The following is a 20,688-nucleotide window of genomic DNA, read 5'->3' as shown; positions in this document are numbered from 1 at the left end:
AGTAACGTGGAGTGCTTATATATGTTCGGTGTAACCTTGTGCTCATCTTGAATACTTTTATGTGAGGCATCTCATATTGCCATTCTTTGCATTCATGCATTTGTATTGTTGCATCTCATCTAGGTATGCTAGATGCACCACGTGAATGATGTGAAGTTGGAGCCGAACCCAAAGGAGTTTGGTGGACCTATCCTGAAGATGGAAGGACCCCTGGAGTACATGCCTGAACAGGAGATGCTCACCAAGCGAGTGTCTTCTAACAAGCACTAACCTTGTGTTAGATCCTAGGCAAGCCCCGGAGCATTCTAAGCCTCCTATGTTCTTACAAATATCACTTGAGTCCTTTATGTTTGATGCATTAGGTTATAAGAGTTGATTAGAACCCCTTGATGCATAGAACTACCTTGTCTAGAAATTTACCTTGAACCCCTATGTAGGTCTGGGATCGAATGTATACTTAGCAATGCTTAGACCGATAGAAGTTGGGTGATTTCCTATCACCTACGAGATATAGGTGGATACCAAAGCACGGTTGGCTATATTTGCTATCGTGGAAATAACCATGTATTGATAAATAAAAGGAGACCGGGTGGGATTATGATAGAGAAGCAACAAGGCATGGAGGTCTTCATGCCTATTTATCCCTATCTATGTTGGTTAAGGACCGATGCGCTATATGTCCTCATGTCATGTTGAACGCATGCCTTGAACTTTGTTGGCCAGATAACGCATTCCGACCACAAAGCCGAGTAGCTCAACTCAGGCTAGGACCTAGTAAGCGAAAGTGCGCACACTAGAGGCAGTAAGGATGTTAGGGAGCTAGTGGCGTGAGTCCAAGTGCAGGCCAGGCCTAAACTTCCTGGTAGACTGATAGAATCTCTGAGGGTGCGGCGCTGATCGGACTTGCGACTGTACCTGAGTTGTACCAAAGGTTATCTAAGACTACCTTAGCGCATGTATGTCTGGGTTTGTGTTAGGAATAACTCCGTAGCTGGTTGGAATATATTCAAGTCGCCGTCTCTCCCGGATAGTGAGAACTTGACTGAGCAGTGGCAACATAGCATTAATTGATGGAATTTGATGGTTATGATGAATATGGAAATGTTACACCAGATATGGTTACTGATGCTTGTTAGCTTAATCACATGATTGCTCTAGTATAGGTGCTAATCTAGAGATGAATAGCTATAATTAACTTGGTTACTGAATTATAAAATGTATAGCTCAACTAGTGGCTTTTATGCAAAATTTCGTCAAGCTAGCTCCACCTATAAAGCTTTGCATACTCCTTGGTGTCACTTTATTTTTGGTTTACTGAGGTCCTTCGTGACACTCGGTGGACTACCGAGTTTATATAAGTGAAAGTATGCGCGTGTTAATGTGTTAGCGGGGACAACCGTACTTGATCTTATATAAATTGGGTGGTTCTATCATAGCTGGCATCAGAGCAAGATTAAGCATAATACTATCGTGTACATAGTTTAAAAGCCAAGTTTTGGTTTTAAAAAGCCTATTTTGACTAAAACTTTAGCTACAGGCAAATTTGTCAAAGCTAATTTGCAAAACTATGCTAGCGACAACCTTCGGTTAAGCCCAATTAAGGACTACTAGGTGGCTAAGTAAACTAAAACTAACTATGGGAGATGTACTTTATTGCAATTTTTATTTCGTTGTCCGTACGGCGTCCTATTGTATGGATGCCATACACTTGAGTGGTAATGTATGGATCAATATACCTCTACACCTAGGTAAGATGGTGAGTGGCATGACTGCAAGATGTGAGCGTGCGGTCAAAGGGGAGAGGTAGTTTTGATACTTAAGTATATATATCTCATATATATATGATAGTATTTAATTGTGGGTTAGCTTTGGTACGACTATATATGCATATTCTATATGTATGTATAGACTTATTTACTTTCAGGTAGCTTTGATATAGAAGTATATATATGTGGGTATATATATATGAAAGTATTTAGCTTGCAACCTAGAGCCTAGACTTTCATTTCTGCATATATAATTGTGGGGTTGGGCTAAAATGAAATCCTTCTATAGGTACGCTAACCATGATTGCGTAGATTGAATGTAGCTGATGACTAACTATATATCGAGAGAGTACGTGTTATGCCACTAACATAGAACGTGATTGCTGCCTTAGGCTAGCAATTTTGTGAGGATGAATAGGATGAGCATGCATCATGATTGTTGCTTGTGCATAAACATGCTCCTCTCACCCTTTTTCTATTAATGGATAACTTGTTGTAACCATATGGTCATGTTGTGCATGACCGAAAACTAATTTGCTAAATGTAAGTAAAACTTGTTTTGAAGAGTTATCCACCTACTCAGTAAAATGGAAATAAAAGATAATAGTACCTTACCACCATGTTTTGCATGATATGTGTAGTGGTGTTGCTGTAGGTGATTGCTTGTTATGTGCAAGTTTGTGCTTAGTAATAGTCGCTTAAGCTAATTTGATTGAGTTTCTCAAATACTTGCTTAAGACCATGATGTATGTGTGGATGCTTTGTTACCAAGGTACTATCATAGTCATTACCTCTTTTGTCCTCGGTAACATACAAGTGTTGAAGAGCGCTATCCTGAAATAGCATCCAAGTTTTGATAATCTCATGGTTGTTATCTCCAATTCAGTTCTCTCTTAGGAGCCTGAGCCTATACACATGGTTGCTAGCCCTTGAACGTTGTGCTGCGAAGACCTATATCCATGCCTTTGCTTGACCTTAAGCCCAAGCTTAGTTCCCTTGAATGCTTGCATGTGTCATGGTTGCCTTGCTCCTATGTGTGAAGACACTGCTCAAAAATCCTTATTGGACCTCATTGCTCCTTCTCCTATAGATGATCTAGTGCAACACTAATCGCTATCTACCCTAGCTTTGGAACCTTTTCCTCGTAGATCATGTCATTGCTTTATCAACTGAATCCCTAGTCAGTGCATTAGCTCTATCCCTCGAATCTCATTTGTTTTGTCTCCAACTCTTTCAAGTCTCTAGATATTTATCAGTCTTGCTCTCATGTTGCTGCTCGGTAAGACAAAAATCCCATATTTACTTTCAAAGCATGCATGAAAATTAAGTAAGAGTCCCCTGCTTAGTTGTCTTCGGCAATTAAGCTATGTTCCCTTGCGCTATGTTTTAATCTTCAGATCGCCTCCTTATTAACTCCTAACCTTGTGACTACCTATGCTTACTATCCCTCCTTCGCATAGTGCTTGCTCATATGCAACCCAATTTGTGCCACATGAGATTTCTTGTAGGTTGTATGTTCGGTAATGGTGTCTTGGTTAATGACTAACAGTGCTACAGTGGAACCTAGGGCCTTCTTGTGGCCGGCCAACACATGGTTGTGCTGATGGGTGCATGCTAGTATCGAGGTTTCTAGTCATGATCCATTATGTAACTACGCCGATGAGTTATCTTCTCATGAGCTTTTTCCTTGGTTATCTCTCCTTATCTTGTCAGAAGATCTATATGTTGAACCAGATGCAATAGGACTTCCTTCTAAAGTCGTCCAAAGGATAACCTTTAAAGAATAGATCACTGACATAAACATTAATAGACTTAAAGTGGTGCTAGACAAGTGACTCTACTTGACTATCCCTGTAATGACGTCAGTCATCTAGTGAGCAACATATGTCATCCCAGTTGGATTAGAAAGGTACACAACATGTAACATTGGACAAGTTATCAGTCGAGTGACAATGGATGGAGATATTATGTGCTATAATAGGTCACCTGGTACTCATGAGCTTTCTATCCAAGTCTTGATCCTTATGTGCAAAGTGATCCTGTAGTCAAAAAGAAGTTTTGAAGCTTTTTAAGTGTTGAGACAACTAATTAGTTACCAGTAGGAAGGTTAATCTCTAGCTAGGTAACGACTCTTTGGTAACTACAAAGGCTAGGTCTCACATAACAATGTTAAGCAAAGAAACAACAAAGCCGATCAGCGATGCTAGTACTGCTTTCTTCTCCAAGCCCTATGTCATCAAGTCAATTCCATCTTAGACAATCACACGGGTAGTACAAGATACTGTATCAGCTAAGTAAAGAGCTAGAGAAAGCATGTCCCTAGTCTCGGTTAGCATCATTATGTATATGGTGCTATCAAAGGATTTGTTTAGGACACTATTGCAGGAAGTACAGAAGGGTAGTTGGAAATGGTCCCTTATCTTTGTAGGACTATCACTCCACGTGAAGTATGCATTGTGCCCTACAAAAATAGCCCACCAGTCCAATGCTTGTGCATCGTTAAGCTGGTGCCTAAATCAACGGTTGAAGTTGTTCCCTAGGAAACATATGAGGAATACCCTAGCCTCCATCCTCTATGAGAAAGCTACTGCTATCATAAAAAGAGTTAAATACTATGAACACACTTCCTAATGTGTAAAGCAAAGGAAAAGAAGAGTGGGAAATCTATCCAGATTTCATGGCACTAAACTGGTTATCCTTAAGCTGGTGATTAGAGGATCAAACATGGTTGGATTGTCACAAACCTTTGTGATCTCATTCCTCTCTTAAGGTACTTAGATGTCTTAAGTTGGTTTGAGGATTGGTTGAGTAAAGCATCAGATTTGAGAGATGTTTTGACAGTTCGGTCACAAAATTTTAGAACAAAGCAGTTTTGGTAGATGATTTGTTTCGATAGACAAACGGTGTCCGTTTGAACTGAATTTTGGTCAGTAGTTAGAGGACTCTTGGATCTTAATGTCTACCAAAATTTGTGCACAATGGAGCCATAGTTTGTGAGATATGAACTAAAAACCAAAGTGTACAGAATCTGTGATTTCTCTGTGGACTGCTATCACCCCTCCAAATAGAAGGTTGTGTTTGTAATTGATGCCTAGATTAGCAACAGGGTCAATGTTTTGCCATTACATAATACTTTAGATGCCCTAGAGAAGACTCCTTGCACCCCTTTGTGCCTTGCTTTTGCCCTCTCATATCAACAATGGTGGAGCAATCAAGGTGTTCTACAAGTCGATTTGTGCCATTGCGAGTCTGAAACAAATTGAAAAGTGCCAAACAACAGATTTTAGATTATGATTATGAGTTGTTGATTGACATTAGAAAGGAAGCTTCAATGTCAAATATAGTCCAACAAAGCTAGTTTTGCTACAGTGCAAGCCAATCCAACTTACTGTGCAACAGCACCATGAAAGAAACTCGTACGCAATCTTGGTAGTGTACTGTTTCTCCGGTTGGTGAATAACTACAACCTTTGTTGTCCTCCAGACCTCACTATCATCCTTCTTCATCAAGGATTTCAAAGGCGGACTTGTCCTTTGGTACCTTCCATGTGTTTTTACCCAAGAGGTTGCATCAGATTCAACCCAAATAACTGTTGCCGCTTGGATACGAGGATTTCCTCAAATAATGATCATCGAAAATGCTAAGTCAATAGAGTCAGCTATCACATTCACCGCTCACTCAACGAACTCAGATAATAAAGTGTTATCATTAGAGAAAGAGAACTACACACATGGAACATTATGAGTTTTCCATCGGTTAGCATCTGAGTGATTGAGCAGTTACGACCGACATAAATATTGTCTGTTGGTTACTCGGTTTCCCACAGCCTTAGAGGATGTTTACCCCATCTATGATCTCATCCCTTATGAAAGGTTGTACTCAAGCTACTTTGGTAGAGGACTGCTTTTCGAAATTTGTGAACAAATATGGAACCATTGTAATGAGTAGCTTTCAGAAGCTTGTAGTCTAGTGCAAAGTTCACATGGTACATGCTATATTCACTAGAGAAATAGATATTATGGGTATTTAGTTTATGCTCCATAGTACTCTTCGTATCCCAAGAACAAAGTGTGGTGCTGTCTTGGATTCCTCCCAAAGTAACAATGCTTCATGGAAGTCAATGATAGAAATTCTTCAGATAAAATTTACTATGAAGAGCAAATATCAGAAAGTTGTATTGACTAAATTAGCCTCTCTAATGCTCCAAAGTTAAGTAGCCTAATGCTATCACTGATGTTGGAAAATGGATGACATGCTTCTCTTCCCTTAAAAGTCTTTCACGCCGAATCTTGGGGCAAGATTCCCAAAGGGGGAGGGCTGTAACACCCTGGGTGTTAGTCATGAGTTAAGCAGCGAAATTGGACTTAAGTAAACTATGTCAAGCAATGATCATGATCTCTAGTTCATAATTTTGAAGTGATGATGAAGGTATTGAGGTCAAACCTATGAAAATAAGCCCCAACTTGGACTCGGACAACACACTTTGCTTACATGTGGACCCTAGTTAAGATTAGGCATGAGTAATGTTAAACATGTTTATTTCATGAACATGACATCAACACGCATCCATCTTGACCAGTGGAAAAGTTTTGTGAAGTTTGGGGCCAAGAAGTCACATGAAATGATGAGTTATAACCTTGATTGAATTGCTTTATTAAGTAAATGGGAATATGAGACATCGATCAAACCTTGATACCTTGCCCAAATGACTTTAATTGAACTCTACAACAAAAGTCATGAAGGGTTCGTATTGAGCAAATGTCAAGAAAATGCCTCAATTGGTCGAAAACCCTAATTCCAAGGTTTAACGAGGTGCTGCTTTGACCAAGATGAAGCAATGGTTTTTGTACCTGATATGAAGTTTGACCTTTAATAAAAGTTGAAGTTTGAGTGGAGTACAACTAACTTTATTTTTGGACCAAGACCTGATTCAACTTCTAAGTGGCTCAAACAGTGGCCTCAAGTTTGAATGTAGTGCTCCTTTTGAGCTCTCAGAAATATTTCTTAGTCCCCGATTGACAACAGCAAGTTGACATGTTTGTGAATTTTTATCTTCCAAATTCATATGGTAACTCAACTGGATTCCTTAATATGAGTTGAAGTACTCTTTGTGTAGGAAACAACGAAACAAGTCTCATCACTTTTGGAGCTCGTTTGGATGTTCAAATTGAATTTCAAAAACCTAACCTTGCACTATTTTGTCCCAGTTTGGACTGAATGTTTGAACCCTAAATTTTAGTTTCGGGTACTCCACTTTGGATCCTTGTATCTCTCTAACCAAGCCAAACCAGACTTGGGCACCTTAAGAAAAGTTGGAGATCTCGCGTAGCTCTACAACTTTGGTTACTAGAGCTTGTGCCAAAACTAAACGGATTAAGAATTTTGAAGGGAGGAAAATTGGTGTTCAGTTGTATTTTTGTGGTGGTTTAAGTTGGTTTCTTCAGAGTTTGAAATGGAGCAGCGCCATCGTTCGACCGCGTGTAGGTGCCACAGGCTGCGTGGCTCCCTAGCGCCCTTGCATGCTCACCACCTCGCCAACACTCGCGCCGCATGGATGAAAAGGCTGAGCGCTTGCCCCTCCTTCCTCCAGCTCGCTCTCTCGCTCTCTCTGCTCACAATGCTGAGCAGTGGAGCTCCATAGCCACTGCCATTTCCTGGCCACCAAGCTCCCTCATGTCCCACCGCGTGCACCGCCACCTTCGCCTCAGCGTGCCAATCCTCCACCAACACCTCGCACCGCCTCTCCCACGTCACCTTCCCAGTAACGCCGCCGCCTGCAGCCTGCTGCCACTGGAGCAATGCCTCTATGTGCCATGCACGAACATGACCTGGCTGCCTTGGCTTGCCTCTGGCTGGGTTACACCCCACCGTAGGTGCACAAGCACACCCAGATGCTCCCCGCTGATGCCAGCCCCCGCTGGCCAAGGCCGGCCGACCCTGAGCCATCCTCATCGACCGTCGGGCCACTGCTGCCATGGCTGCGCCACCTAGGAGCATCTCTGGATGAGCCGAAGCCACCCATTGGTGTGCGCTGGCCCCCTGGTGCTCCACCGCCACTCCACCACCGCCGACGAGCCTCCTCCGGCCGGCACCGGCGACCCTCCTATGCCTTCTCTGTTTTGATCTACATCGGGGACCTCGAGCATGAATTCAACGAAAGGGAAGGGCCTAACTATGAATCCCGTGACTCAGATAAATAGTGCCAAGTAGGATCTGTTTGCTGGAATCTATTTAGTGGAAAGTGTAGGGTCCTCGGTGCAAATCTATTTTTCTTTTATGTCTGAAACTTTGGAAAATCATAATAAGTTGTAGAAAAATCGTAAAATGGGAAATTTGGACTTTTTAGAATCCTTAAGAGTAGATCTATGTAGTAGAGTCATAATATGATATGTGTTAGTAGAAATTTTCTGATGTTTTTATTTATTCTTATAAAGTGCTTTCAGAAATCCTTTGAAGTTGTCGGAAGCATATCTTGAGTTATAGAAGTTCAAAAATGGTAATTCCAGTTGTGTTAATCTTGTAATGACATGCTCTAGCTAATAAAATATTAAACATGCTAGTTGTGTACTATTTTTATAATGCTTTGATTTAATCTTGTTAAATAGGCAAGTTTAGCTTGTTTTCCTTGTTATTCTCATATCTAAAGTTGTGGTGATCCAATTGCTGTGAAATTTTTATGGTAGGCTACTGAAGCTATATGTGTGATGTGATAACAATTTCTTGTTCATTAGATGTAGAATGGTTGAGTTATTGATTTAACTTGATTAATGCTTGATAAATGGTTTATAAATAATTTATATATGCAAAAATGGAAAAGGTGGTTCCATTACCTTGGAATGATGTTGTTGTGTCATGTTGATACATAATATGGCCATGTGTTTGTAGAAAATAGTGTGTTTTAGATTTATCTTGCTCTCACATGTTTTCTTGCATTAGCAATTTGTCTTTTTTATAATAATTAATCTATAAAACCTGAGCACGTGAAATTTGTGCAGTAATCATGTTTTAATAACATATACCACTCATAAAAATCTCATCCCCAAACTAGTTGTTCTCATATATCACTAAAATTATATATATGTTTATTAGGAGAAAGGATTAATAAAAGCATAATTGCTTATAATTGTATTTGGTGATGCTTTGAGTGATTGGTGTTCAATAAAATGTTTCTAAGTATGTTAGTGGTGGTTGAAGTTCTTGAATGGCTCATGTGTGCATGCTCTTTGTTAGCAAAACAAGTGAAATATTACATTGTTACATTCTGAAATGGCTGCTTGTGCATTTTCTATTTTGATGATAACTTCGTGAATCAAATGATTTGTTCTGTAAATATGGTGAATATAAAAGTAGTAGATAATTTCCTTATATTGATTCTCCTAAAATTTCATGATTTTAGGCCTGATGGTTTAGGAGTTATAGATTTTAGAAGTTGCTGTCAGATTTTTGCATGTCCTCTGGACAGATCTGAATGATTGTATTGTTTGGCTCATTTAAGCATGGAATAATGTATTAGTTATAATAGGAGAGTTGTAGTGATTTTCCTAATATTTCTAAAATGTCTGAGATCAGTACATTTGGTGGTCAAGAACTCCAGTTATAGATGTTCAAAGTGGAATGGCAGATTTCTATCCAAATCTGGACAAAGATGCCTTCTAAGTGTTGTTTGACCTTGTTAGCTGTATAATCATCTTAAAATTATAATTATAAAGTTATAAATAACTTAATAATCTTTCCATAAAGTTAAGAATCATGTTTGTTAAATGTATAGAACTCCAGTTATGCATTTCTGAAGTTAATATCAGTTTTATGTCCTTAGTTGTATGAGCTCTGCTTCATGATGTATTTTGACCTTCTTATTTGTTGAATAAGCTTTTGGTGTTAATAACAAAGTTTTAGATAATTTCATTAGCTTTCCAAAAAAATCTTGAATCACACTTTTGGCATGCCTAGAACTTAAGGTATGATTAAAACAACTGACTGTGGTGCTGCTGTTCAGAATCTGTGTTTGTACCTAAAATTGTTTGCTTCACCTTGCTTTGCTTTGTGTGTTGCTAAGTGTGGCTCATGCCTTTGATGGTGTTAAGTTAATATACCTAAAACCTTGTGAAACTTGTGTCATGCTTGGTGCTACCTTCCTTGCTATCCTAGCATGATAGGTTGTGGGATGTTTAATTAAGTAACGTGGAGTGCTTATATATGTTCGGTGTAACCTTGTGCTCATCTTGAATACTTTTATGTGAGGCATCTCATATTGCCATTCTTTGCATTCATGCATTTGTATTGTTGCATCTCATCTAGGTATGCTAGATGCACCACGTGAATGATGTGAAGTTGGAGCCGAACCCAAAGGAGTTTGGTGGACCTATCCTAAAGATGGAAGGACCCCTGGAGTACATGCCTGAACAGGAGATGCTCACCAAGCGAGTGTCTTCTAACAAGCACTAACCTTGTGTTAGATCCTAGGCAAGCCCCGGAGCATTCTAAGCCTCCTATGTTCTTACAAATATCACTTGAGTCCTTTATGTTTGATGCATTAGGTTATAAGAGTTGATTAGAACCCCTTGATGCATAGAACTACCTTGTCTAGAAATTTACCTTGAACCCTATGTAGGTCTGGGATCGAATGTATACTTAGCAATGCTTAGACCGATAGAAGTTGGGTGATTTCCTATCACCTACGAGATATAGGTGGATACCAAAGCACGGTTGGCTATATTTGCTATCGTGGAAATAACCATGTATTGATAAATAAAAGGAGACCGGGTGGGATTATGATAGAGAAGCAACAAGGCATGGAGGTCTTCATGCCTATTTATCCCCATCTATGTCGGTAAGGACCGATGTGTTGTACATCCTCATGTCATGTTGAATGCATGCCTAGAACTTTGTTGGCTGGATAAGTCGTTCCGACCATGAAGCCGAGTAGCTCTACTCAGGCTAGGACCCGATAAGTGAAAGTGCACACACTAGAGGTAGTAAGGATGTGCGGGGAGCTAGTGGCATGAGTCCAAGGTCAGGCCGAGCCTAAACTTCTTGGCAGACTGATAGAATCTCTAAGGGTGCGACGCTAATCGAACCCACGACTGTACCTAAGTTGTACCAAAGGTGACCTAAGACTACCTTGGCGCAGGCATGTCTTGGTTTGTGTTAGGAATAACTCCTAGATAGTGAGAACTTGACTGAGTAGCGGCAACGTAGCATTAATTAATCGAATTTGATGGTTATGATGAATATGGAGATGTTACACTGGATATGGTTACTAATGCATGTTAGCTTAATCACATGATTGCTCTAGTACAAGTGCTAATCTAGAGATGAATAGCTATAATTAACTTGGTTACCAGATTATAAAATGTATAGCTCAACTAGTGGCTTTTATGCAAAATTTTGTCAAGCTAGCTCCACCTATAAAGCCTTGCGTACTCCTTGGTGTCACTTTATTTCTGGTTTATGATAGGTAAGTCTAGCTAAGTACATTCGAGTACTCAGGGTTTATCTCACCATGTTGCAGGTGAAGTTCTCGACCTGTTGAAGATGGTGGCTAACCGTCAGTGGGCTCGGTGACTCTATATTTATTTCTCATCTATATGCTTTTATCTGAGGAGGTCACTTATGCTAGCAATATATTTGGAACTTATGTTGTTTTCCTTAACCGGTTTTGAAACCCAAACTTGAACTATTATTTGTGAACCCATGTGTAATATTATTTCCGCTGTAACTCTGTGTATGTGATGTGTATTTGCTTAATCATGTGATCTTGGTTATGATGTTGATTTACCGAGGTCCTTTGTGACACTCGGCGGACTACAGGGTTTATATAAGTGAAAGTATGCGCATGTCAACGTGTTAACGGGGACAGCCATACTCTATCTTGTATAAATTGGGTGATTCTGTCATAGAATTTCTGTTGCTTCTTTGTAATAATCTATAGGAGTCGCTTATCGCATCTATATGTCTCGTTTAGCAGACCCAGGGGAGCCACAGACTAAGGAGCATGACCTCGACTACACTGAGGAGCTTGGAGATGACCTGCCAGGTGCCACGTCCCACCCAACCTCATAGAATCCTATTAGACATGCTACAATGTAGATGCTAGTGCTTTACTTTTATGCAAATGATCTATGATAGGTTGCTTGGTAGAATTGCTTGTGAGCCATTACCTTGTCGCAACCTATACCCCTACACACCTGCTGTTAGGTTAGATGCTCGCTTACTTACTGCTACTACTTCTGCTACGCATTATATCTGTGATGTGATACTTGGTGGAGGAGTGTTTGTGAGTGGATATGGCATTTGGTGTCGGTAAAACTAGTAACAACTTGGGGAGGTCTTAGCGTGCATCTTGTGTGTGTGGTGAGGGTCGAGTCAACCGAGTAGGATTCTATGATGAGTTTATGGACGAGTCTTGCCAGGGGGATGCGACCTGGGCATTCCCTATGAGAGGTACCTATGGCGGGTATATGTGAGATGAGGATGTCCTAGGGTGGAGTGTCTTTGTGGGATGAAGCCCTAAGATGGAGGTGCTGTCAAGGCATGGGGCGTTGGTTGGCCCCTTTGAGAAGATGTCTTGTTCGGTCACCCTAAGGACTTATAAGTTTTGGGAACCAATTCTTAGGAATCCTTGCACCCCACTTGCTCCCATTCGGGTGGGAGACGGTTACCTGACCAACTACGATGGTGCCACTACTATTGGGATGGAAGTGGATGAGTGTAGGGAGGTATGGGCATGTGGTCCACACCCTCCTAAGATAGCGTAGTGACCTCTAGTGGCCTGGTACTACGTCTCACAGTCTCAGCGTGCTGGTGGACTCCAGGGTGCCCCAGGGCTGAGTGATAGGGTGGCATCGTGCCAGTTGGAAGGTAGTCGGTATTAGCCTAGATGAGCCAAATCATCAATGATGTTGTATCTTATGGGTAGTGTAAACCTCTATAGAGTGTCTAGTTGATCGATCGATTCATATGCCGCCTTTTTGGCTATGGACCTTTCTTGTGTTACTGCTTCACTTGACTAGAGAGAGGGGTCCTTTCTTCTTTTCCCCCTAGGTTTTGGTGTTGGTTTTGGCCTTGGGCCGATGAGGCAAGGCATGAGAGGGAGTCATCCTTGTCATCTAGAGAATGTGAGAGTGGTAAGATGTGTGTGTGATGGGATGGGAGAACATGCGAATGAGATGGGTTAAAACTTGATGAAATATTATTAAAACTTGACATACTCGCATAGGAAACTACAGCCACAAATAGGTCTTTGCTCTACCCTTGCATTCCACTACCACAAAGCTAACACAAAGCATAGGGTGGGAGCCAGTGGCTAGTACAAATCCTACTGATAATTGTTTGGTAGGATCCAAGCCTGAGTATGACTACTAGGGAGATGGTTGGGAGGATTAGAGGTCTTGTTCCTGCGCTCAAGTTTGGTTCGTGAAGATGGAGTCGACGCCCGTTGTCGTTCTACTTGATGTTGTTCTAGTTGCTGCATGCTCTGAGTGATTCTACCTAGTGGCGATGTAATAATGAGTAAACCTTGCCATTTGTATTCTCTTAAAGATAGGTATTGATGTATGACTGTGATACCGACTGATATTTGATAATGTGATGGGATGATCGCCTGGGACTATCATGTTATACTTGAAATCTATGGATTTCCTTTTGAGGAAATCAGGATCATTTTAGTACCATCCGCTACTCTAGCTATGGCCAAATCACTCTGTGACTACTCCGTCAATGTGCCTGTTGGGCCCACTGTCAACACGGTACTCGAAAACTTTGATCTCTAGACTGGCCTCATCACGATGGTGCAGGAAAACCCATTCTGTGGTTTGCCGAGCGAGGACGCGAACACGCACCTCCAACACTTCCTTGAGCTATGAGACACCATCATCAAAAAAGATGTCACACCTGAAAGCATCAAGCTCTGTCTATTTCCCTTCTCTCGCATGGGGAAGGCAAAGCAATGTTTCTACATCGATAAGAAAGCTGTCATCACGTGGATCAAGTGCTCCACAACGTTCCTCACGAAATTCTTTCCCATGGGCAAAACTAATGTCCTGAGGGGGAGAATTTCCAACTTTCAGCAGAATTCCATGGTGTCCATCCTCGAGGCATGGGAGGGGTTGTAAGAATACATCCTTGCTTGCCCACATGATGGGATGGAGAATTGACTAATCCTCCAAAACTTCTACAACGGGTTACCACCCATGTCAAGGGGCCATATTGATGCCGTTGCTGGAGGGGCTTTTCTCTCATTCATAGCCAATGGAGCTATGGCTCTCATTGAGAAAATGGTGTCTAACCAAAGCTAGAGTGATGAGAGGAACTAAAATAAGCAACAAAAAGGCATGCATCCAATGAAGGAGGCGGATATGGTTGCCGCAAAAATGGATCTACTATTGAAAAGACTGGACGAACGGGCCTACAAGAAAGGAGGCCATGAAGAGTACCATCCAGGCCATGGACACACATATGACATGTGAGGTCTGTGGAGAAGTCGGACACTCAGGAAATGACTGCTTCAAGACCCATGAAGAAGCCGCATACATGAACAACGGGGTTCGACAGCAAAGTAATAATGGGTGGAACAACCAGTCCCGCCCATAAGGAGGTAATTTGAATTTCAATTCCAATATCGATTTAAATCAACCTACCTTGAAAGACTTGGTCTTAGGCCAAATTAATGAAAGACTTGGTCTTAGGCCATTCAAATATCCATTTAAATCAACCTACCTTGAAAAGTTAATGTATAATGAAAAAATGCTTGAAAATATTATCTAAAAAATAGAAGGCCTATCTTCCTTTGTTAAAAATCAATTGAGCTTTAATAAAATGATAGAAACACAGCTAGCTAAAATTGTTGTAGCTATTCCTATCAATAATGAAGGAAAAATCCTAGGGCAACCCGATAATTCCTTTGAGAAAGTTAATGCGGTGACCACGAGGGGGTAAGTCCACTTGTGATCCACCGAACCCTAACAATAAAGCAGGAAAAGCACAAAGGCAACAGGAGGAGGGATCTTCATCATCTACAAAAACACAAAAAGTCCAAGAAGAAGAGTGAACGACAGTGCAAGACTTCATCAACACAAGCTACTTGTCGTTCCCCATAAGAAATAGAAAGCAAGCCATGGACGAGCAATTCGCTCGTTTTGTTGAGATCATAGAGAAGATACACGTGACCGTCCCATTAATGGATGTCTTACATGTACCTTCTAACACAAAATGTATCAAAGACATCATCAACAACAAGCGACCATTGCCATCCATGGAGGTCATCAAACTAATAGAAGAGTGTAGCACTATTATACTCAACCGTCTACCTGAGAAAAAGAAGGACCATGGGTACCCCACAATCACATGCTCAATCATGGCCTAGTGGTTTGACCATGCCTTGTGCGACCTAGGGGCTAGCATTAGTGTGATGCCTAAGGTCATATTTGACAAGCTGAACTTCACGCACTTAGTGTCAACGCTAATGATGCTCCAATTGGCCGACTCCATGGTTCGCTATCCGGCAGGGATTGCTGAAGATATCCTGATCAAAATCCAGGGTTACTTCGTCCCTATCGACTTCATTTTGCTAGATATGGAAACAACAAAAGAGTCACCCCTCATCCTTGGGCGACCCTTCTTAAGCACTGCGAGAGCACAGATTGATGTTGGAGCCGAAGAAATCCACTTCAACATCAATGGCAAAGAAGAAAAGTTTGACTTTTGGCCCAGGTAGGAGCAATGCTCCATATCAAGTACGGCCGAATGCACAATGCATTAAAGAGGTTGAGATCCAACCTCAACTGGTGGACAGCCTCGTTAGAAAGAACAAAGAAAACAAAAAGAGGTCAGAGCAGAAGAAGAACAACCCAACTCCAAAACAAAAAAGAAGAAACACCAAAGGTTGTTCCCACACCACCAAACAAGAAAATGGTGTGGAAATAAAAGGAAGAAGCTCCAAAGTCCACCACCACACCACCTAAATCAAACAAAATGGTGTGGAAGCCGAAGAAAGTGCAATCATCCATGTCCACTTCTTTGGGCACGAATGTACCTTCATCAAGCAAGAAATGAAGGGAGAAGAGTCCTGCTCATTGAACTTTAAATGGTAAGCCCTTGCCGAAGGTAAATCGATAGTTATCCTTTACAATTATAATTTACTAAATAAAAGTTGCTCAGAATTCCTATATAATAAAGCTATAGTCTATGCATTAATTATGTTAAAATAATAATAATAATATAATAATATATATATAGTTGTTGAATCCAAAGTTCACCTTTTAAAATATCTTTGTTAAAACTTCCATGCTCTATACAAGTAAGTTTTGGTTTGAGGTATGGTTAATGTACGATTATACTTTCATAGGCCATTCAAAATTAAGCATGGTGCTTAGGTTGATTAGCCTACCATGATCAAATTAAATATGATGTCTTGTTTGATCGTTGTACCAAAACTACTAAGTGTAGACATTGGTAAGTCATATAAAAATATAAGCAATAAAGCAAATAACCTACCTCAGAGTCATCCACAAGCAATCTCGGACCATAGGCCTAGAGCTAGCTTGGGGGAGGACCCCTGCGTAGGTACCTTGTATCTTTTATTTTTCCTATTTTTTATTTTCTACATTTTACTTAATTATTAGCATTTAAAAAAACACTAAAAATTAAAATACCAAAAAATAAAATTTGATTAAAACAACAAAAATATGAATTACACTCCTCATATGTGTTTTAAGAATGTTTAGTTTCTCCTAAGTTGAAATGATGAATAGTTGCTCTATCTATAATTCATCTATACCTAGGCTGTAACTTAGTATTTCCCAAGATTTAAGTTGGTTGGCTAAAAATGTTTCATCCTAAAATTCAAAAACTTGTGGGTTACAAAAGCATGCTCCTTTTCTAAGTTGTTGTGAGTTATGATATGGTACAAATAGAATTTGCTATGATTTCGTTCTAAGAGAAACTTGACATCCGAAGCTTTCAATTTCAAAAATGCTAAAATTTAAAGTTCCTCAATGATTATAAATTCCTACCAAGGCCATATGACATGATACACATGCAAAACCTTAGTCATAAGCTACTTTTTGTTGCATTGAGCTTTGCCAAATTGTTTGTGACCCTTGTTAAGATTCTCGTCATGCACCCATGATCAAGATTCACGTACACCCATAAATAAAATGATGACTCTTACACTGAGAGCTACGCAAAAACATGTTTTCCGTCCACCAAAATAAATACTCCGTCCACTTTTTTATGAGTCTCACTCTAAAGCTTTCATGTGCCAAAAGTAAGTATGGGCTATGCTAAAAAAAAGAAGAAAGCATCCATGCTAAAGAGCATGAGAAAAAATGCATGCCAAAGAGCATGAAGAAAAGAAAAGAAAAGAAAATAACAAATAAAGATAGCCCATACTTTTAAATAAAAGGCATTCATCCAAGAGAGAGAGAGTCGTGATCAAAGGAGTACCAAAAATACTTAGAAATAGGAAGTTATAAAAATTCCACACACTTACACGTCTTGATCAAAGTGTATGACTTGCATATCCTTGGATCCGGTTATTGACTTAGCAAAATATGTGATGCAAGTATGCCTCATTTTCATACCTACCCAAAAACTCCACCAAAAAGCATTTAGTGGTAGGATGAAAAAGAAGGCAAAACATCAAATGCCTTGGTGAGGTTTTATACACATTGAGCAATCGAGTGAATCATTTGAGAAACTAACATTTCTTTGCAAAACTCATAAAACCTCCAGATAGAAGGTTGATCAAAGAATGAATGATTGGTGATTCTGTTACAACCGTTCTATCTTGCAACCGCCTAAGAACTTGGAAAAGCTATAAGCCCCATAGGGATTAAGTTAGAGGGAGGATAAAATGCTGACTTATTTAAATTACGGAAGAATACTTTGTTATAGGCATGACACTTATGAATTATATTTGGCCTAGTAGCAACTCCTGGTCAACAACCAATAACTTAGCTATTTGCTCGAGACGAGCAAAGGTTAAGCTTGGGAGATTTTGTTGGCGGTCCTTAACGATCAAATCCAACCGTCAATTAAGATCCAAAATAGGCGAAATAAAAAAATCTTATAACACATATGCATTTATTATTGACATAGTTCCACTTGTATTGAAAGAATCATGTTTTATAGGACATATATTTTAATACAAGTGGAAAACAAGACAAAAGGCGCAACTCTGAAAGCGTAAAGCAGATCTTGCGCAAAGGAAACAAGCAAAACCCCATTCAAACATCAAACCTAGGCCAAGCATCGGCATAGACGCAGCCTAGGCCCACACAAAAACTAACCAGAGAAGGATGGTGGCCAGGCACGCTAGCCAGGGTGCAACCATACCCTAGGCACCACCTCCTGGTCCCACTCTTCTCTAGCGGTGTCATCAATGCTCCTAGGGTCGGTTTTAGTTGGTTTCCTATTTTATCTCTCCCAAACTGACCACAAACTAGTATAAAAAGAGGAGTGGAGCTCTCGCCCAACACACACCATTTGGAGCCTCTACACCTCACACCACTCTTGTATTCTTTTCGCTTTAGTAGTCTTTCTGAGCAAGGATAGAGCTACCTTGGAGAACTTGGCTTCTTGGAAGAAAGGAATCTTGGTATGAATAATATGAAGAATTCTTCCAAAGTCTTGCTCTCATTTTATAAATATAGTTGTGCTATTGAACTAGAGTATAGTTTTCATGTTATGATCTTGACATATGAACTAGCATATAGTCTCTATGTTATGAGCTTAACATGTAGAACATTTTGCTTAATCATCCATATAACTTATATGATTAGAATTAGAGCTATGTTGATGTGGCGGTTCATCGTGCCTTCGGGTGTGCCCAAGTCTTTTACTTGTCGATTTGTAGGGTCGGAGTCCCGAGGAGACTTGGGTAGTTTTGTGTCAATCGGGTGTGGTGCCCAGATACAAAGAAATAGGAGAATGCATTTCCTACTCCACGGTTGAGGGGTAGACGGCAGGTGGTGATAGCCCTCTCCATCCCTTGTAATCCCCCACATTCGGGTAGGGTGTAGGAGTCTAAATTGTCACATATGGTTGCTGGCAGACCAGTACTCAGTGGCCTCCCGACCCAACTCATACCTAGCTTTAGCTCTAACCATGTAATTTGTATGATCATCAACTATTCTTTGTATGGCTATATTAGAACAAGCCTGCTCCACTTAGAAACATTTTTTTATTCTTTGTTTTTCCTTTATCCTTGAGGCTAGCCAAAGTGTGTGTCCACTATCCTGAATATACCATGTTTACCCCTATCATAAACCTTGGTTCACTTTTCAAGCATGTAATCTTGTTCATATCTATACTAGAATCTTTTACACCATGCCTTCCTTTGGGAAAATATAGATAACAATACCCTAAATACTTCTGGGTGAAATGCTACAATGATAGATCCATGCGCTTGTGGATATTTTCTGTAATCGTTAAGAACTATCGTGTTGGTGTTTCTTGGTGGTGTCGCTAAGGTTTACTAAATCTTAGTGATGGTGCTAAGAAATACCAATAGGCATTTCTAGGCGCCGTTGCTGGGGACAGGATCCTATCTCCATACTTGGTGATTGCGCTAAGAAATGCAAACAGTGTTCGAACAAAACACTCAGGGGGCTACACACGAAACAATACTTGTTACAGAAGCAAAAGTGCAATCTCGAATCGACGATCCATCCTTACTCGAATAGGGGGAACAAATTCAGGACCCCATTGGGTGTTGTGCTACTTAAACACTCTGAGCAGGTGGTGCTGGTTAAGGCTAGGCCACATCCCCATGACCTTCGAGGGGACGCCTTTTGAGAAAAATGCATGGGGAAACAAGCCTCCGAAACTGATGCCTCAGCTTCACCGAGAAGGAATCCATCCGTGCAACTACGGGAACCGTGGAGCCTAATGGGCCAAAACCCGACGTACCATCACCCGAGCCAGTGCAGGCGAGTGATCTAACACTCAGATCGAGTACTCAACCTAGCTCACCCCTACAACAGGTGTAAGCGGTAGCAATTTGTTCACTATCGACCCTGCCCCTACTAGAGTCTAGGGGGTATTTGGGAGGGTCACCAATATGACCCTAAAACCTCTAACACTCGGTGTCATGTAAATCTTCCAATGCTCGGATGAGCTCAAAGCATCTTATTTCAGTAGATGTGTGCCCTTTGTGGGAAACCAGAAAATTGGTTGGCCCATGGCTGTAACAAAAGTGCGAGCTCCTGGAATCTAAAAAAGAGTTTTATGACGTGCCCCCACTGGTCAGGATTTGTCCTGCCGCCCCTATTCATTAGGACACGGACGCTCACTCATTCTACCCATTACCAGCTCGAAGAGTAACATGCGCAACTGCCCACAGCTGCTCACGCATTCGTTATTCGCCTACAGTAGTTCCCGACCCGGGATGCAGTTATATTGGCCTTAGGGCTCCGACACAATGACCTCTCTTTCCACTAATGAGGCCCATGAAAATTTGAGATCGTGTTACTTAATGGGTCTTGAAGAAAAATGTGATGCCCTTAGTGTTTGTTAACAAATGACCCAAATCGGGTCACCCAAAAACCAACTGGCATAGTGACGCGCGAGTGACGGCGGTGCAACTACCCCGTCCTCATTATTGTTCTACAACTAGGACTTAATGATGCACAACCACTAACTATACGTTGGAATACATCGGGAACCGACTTCTCGAGTACAGCGGTGTCTTCATCCAAATATGGCGCCTATGGACGCCCTGGAGGCTACACCTCCGGTTATCAGGTGCCACCACCCGAACATGGCGTTGACAACATCCTGAGGGCTACGCCCAGTAAACTATGTTTCCCAATATAGGGTGTACCACCCGAGCCAGGCGCTCACAATGGCTAGGGAGCTACATTCCCTGATGTACGGCGTACCGCTGCCCCACTCGATACTTGAACAAGATTCTCGCTACCCG

General features: G+C 41.0%; 1 non-coding gene across 1 annotated transcript; it reads right to left on the bottom strand.

Moving 5' to 3' along the window:
* Positions 1 to 13,804: 13,804 nt before the first annotated feature.
* LOC136511929 (small nucleolar RNA R71) lies at positions 13,805 to 13,911 on the bottom strand. Its single transcript, XR_010772927.1, has one exon. It is a non-coding gene; the product is annotated as a small nucleolar RNA R71 (small nucleolar RNA).
* Between the last annotated feature and the right edge of the window lie 6,777 nt (positions 13,912 to 20,688).

Source organism: Miscanthus floridulus, chromosome 1 (assembly GCF_019320115.1).
Source record: "Miscanthus floridulus cultivar M001 chromosome 1, ASM1932011v1, whole genome shotgun sequence".
In the NCBI taxonomy this organism is placed as follows: Eukaryota; Viridiplantae; Streptophyta; class Magnoliopsida; order Poales; family Poaceae; genus Miscanthus; species Miscanthus floridulus.
The sequence above is the reverse complement of the archived record's forward strand: the minus strand, read 5'-3'. Positions and strand labels throughout refer to the sequence as shown.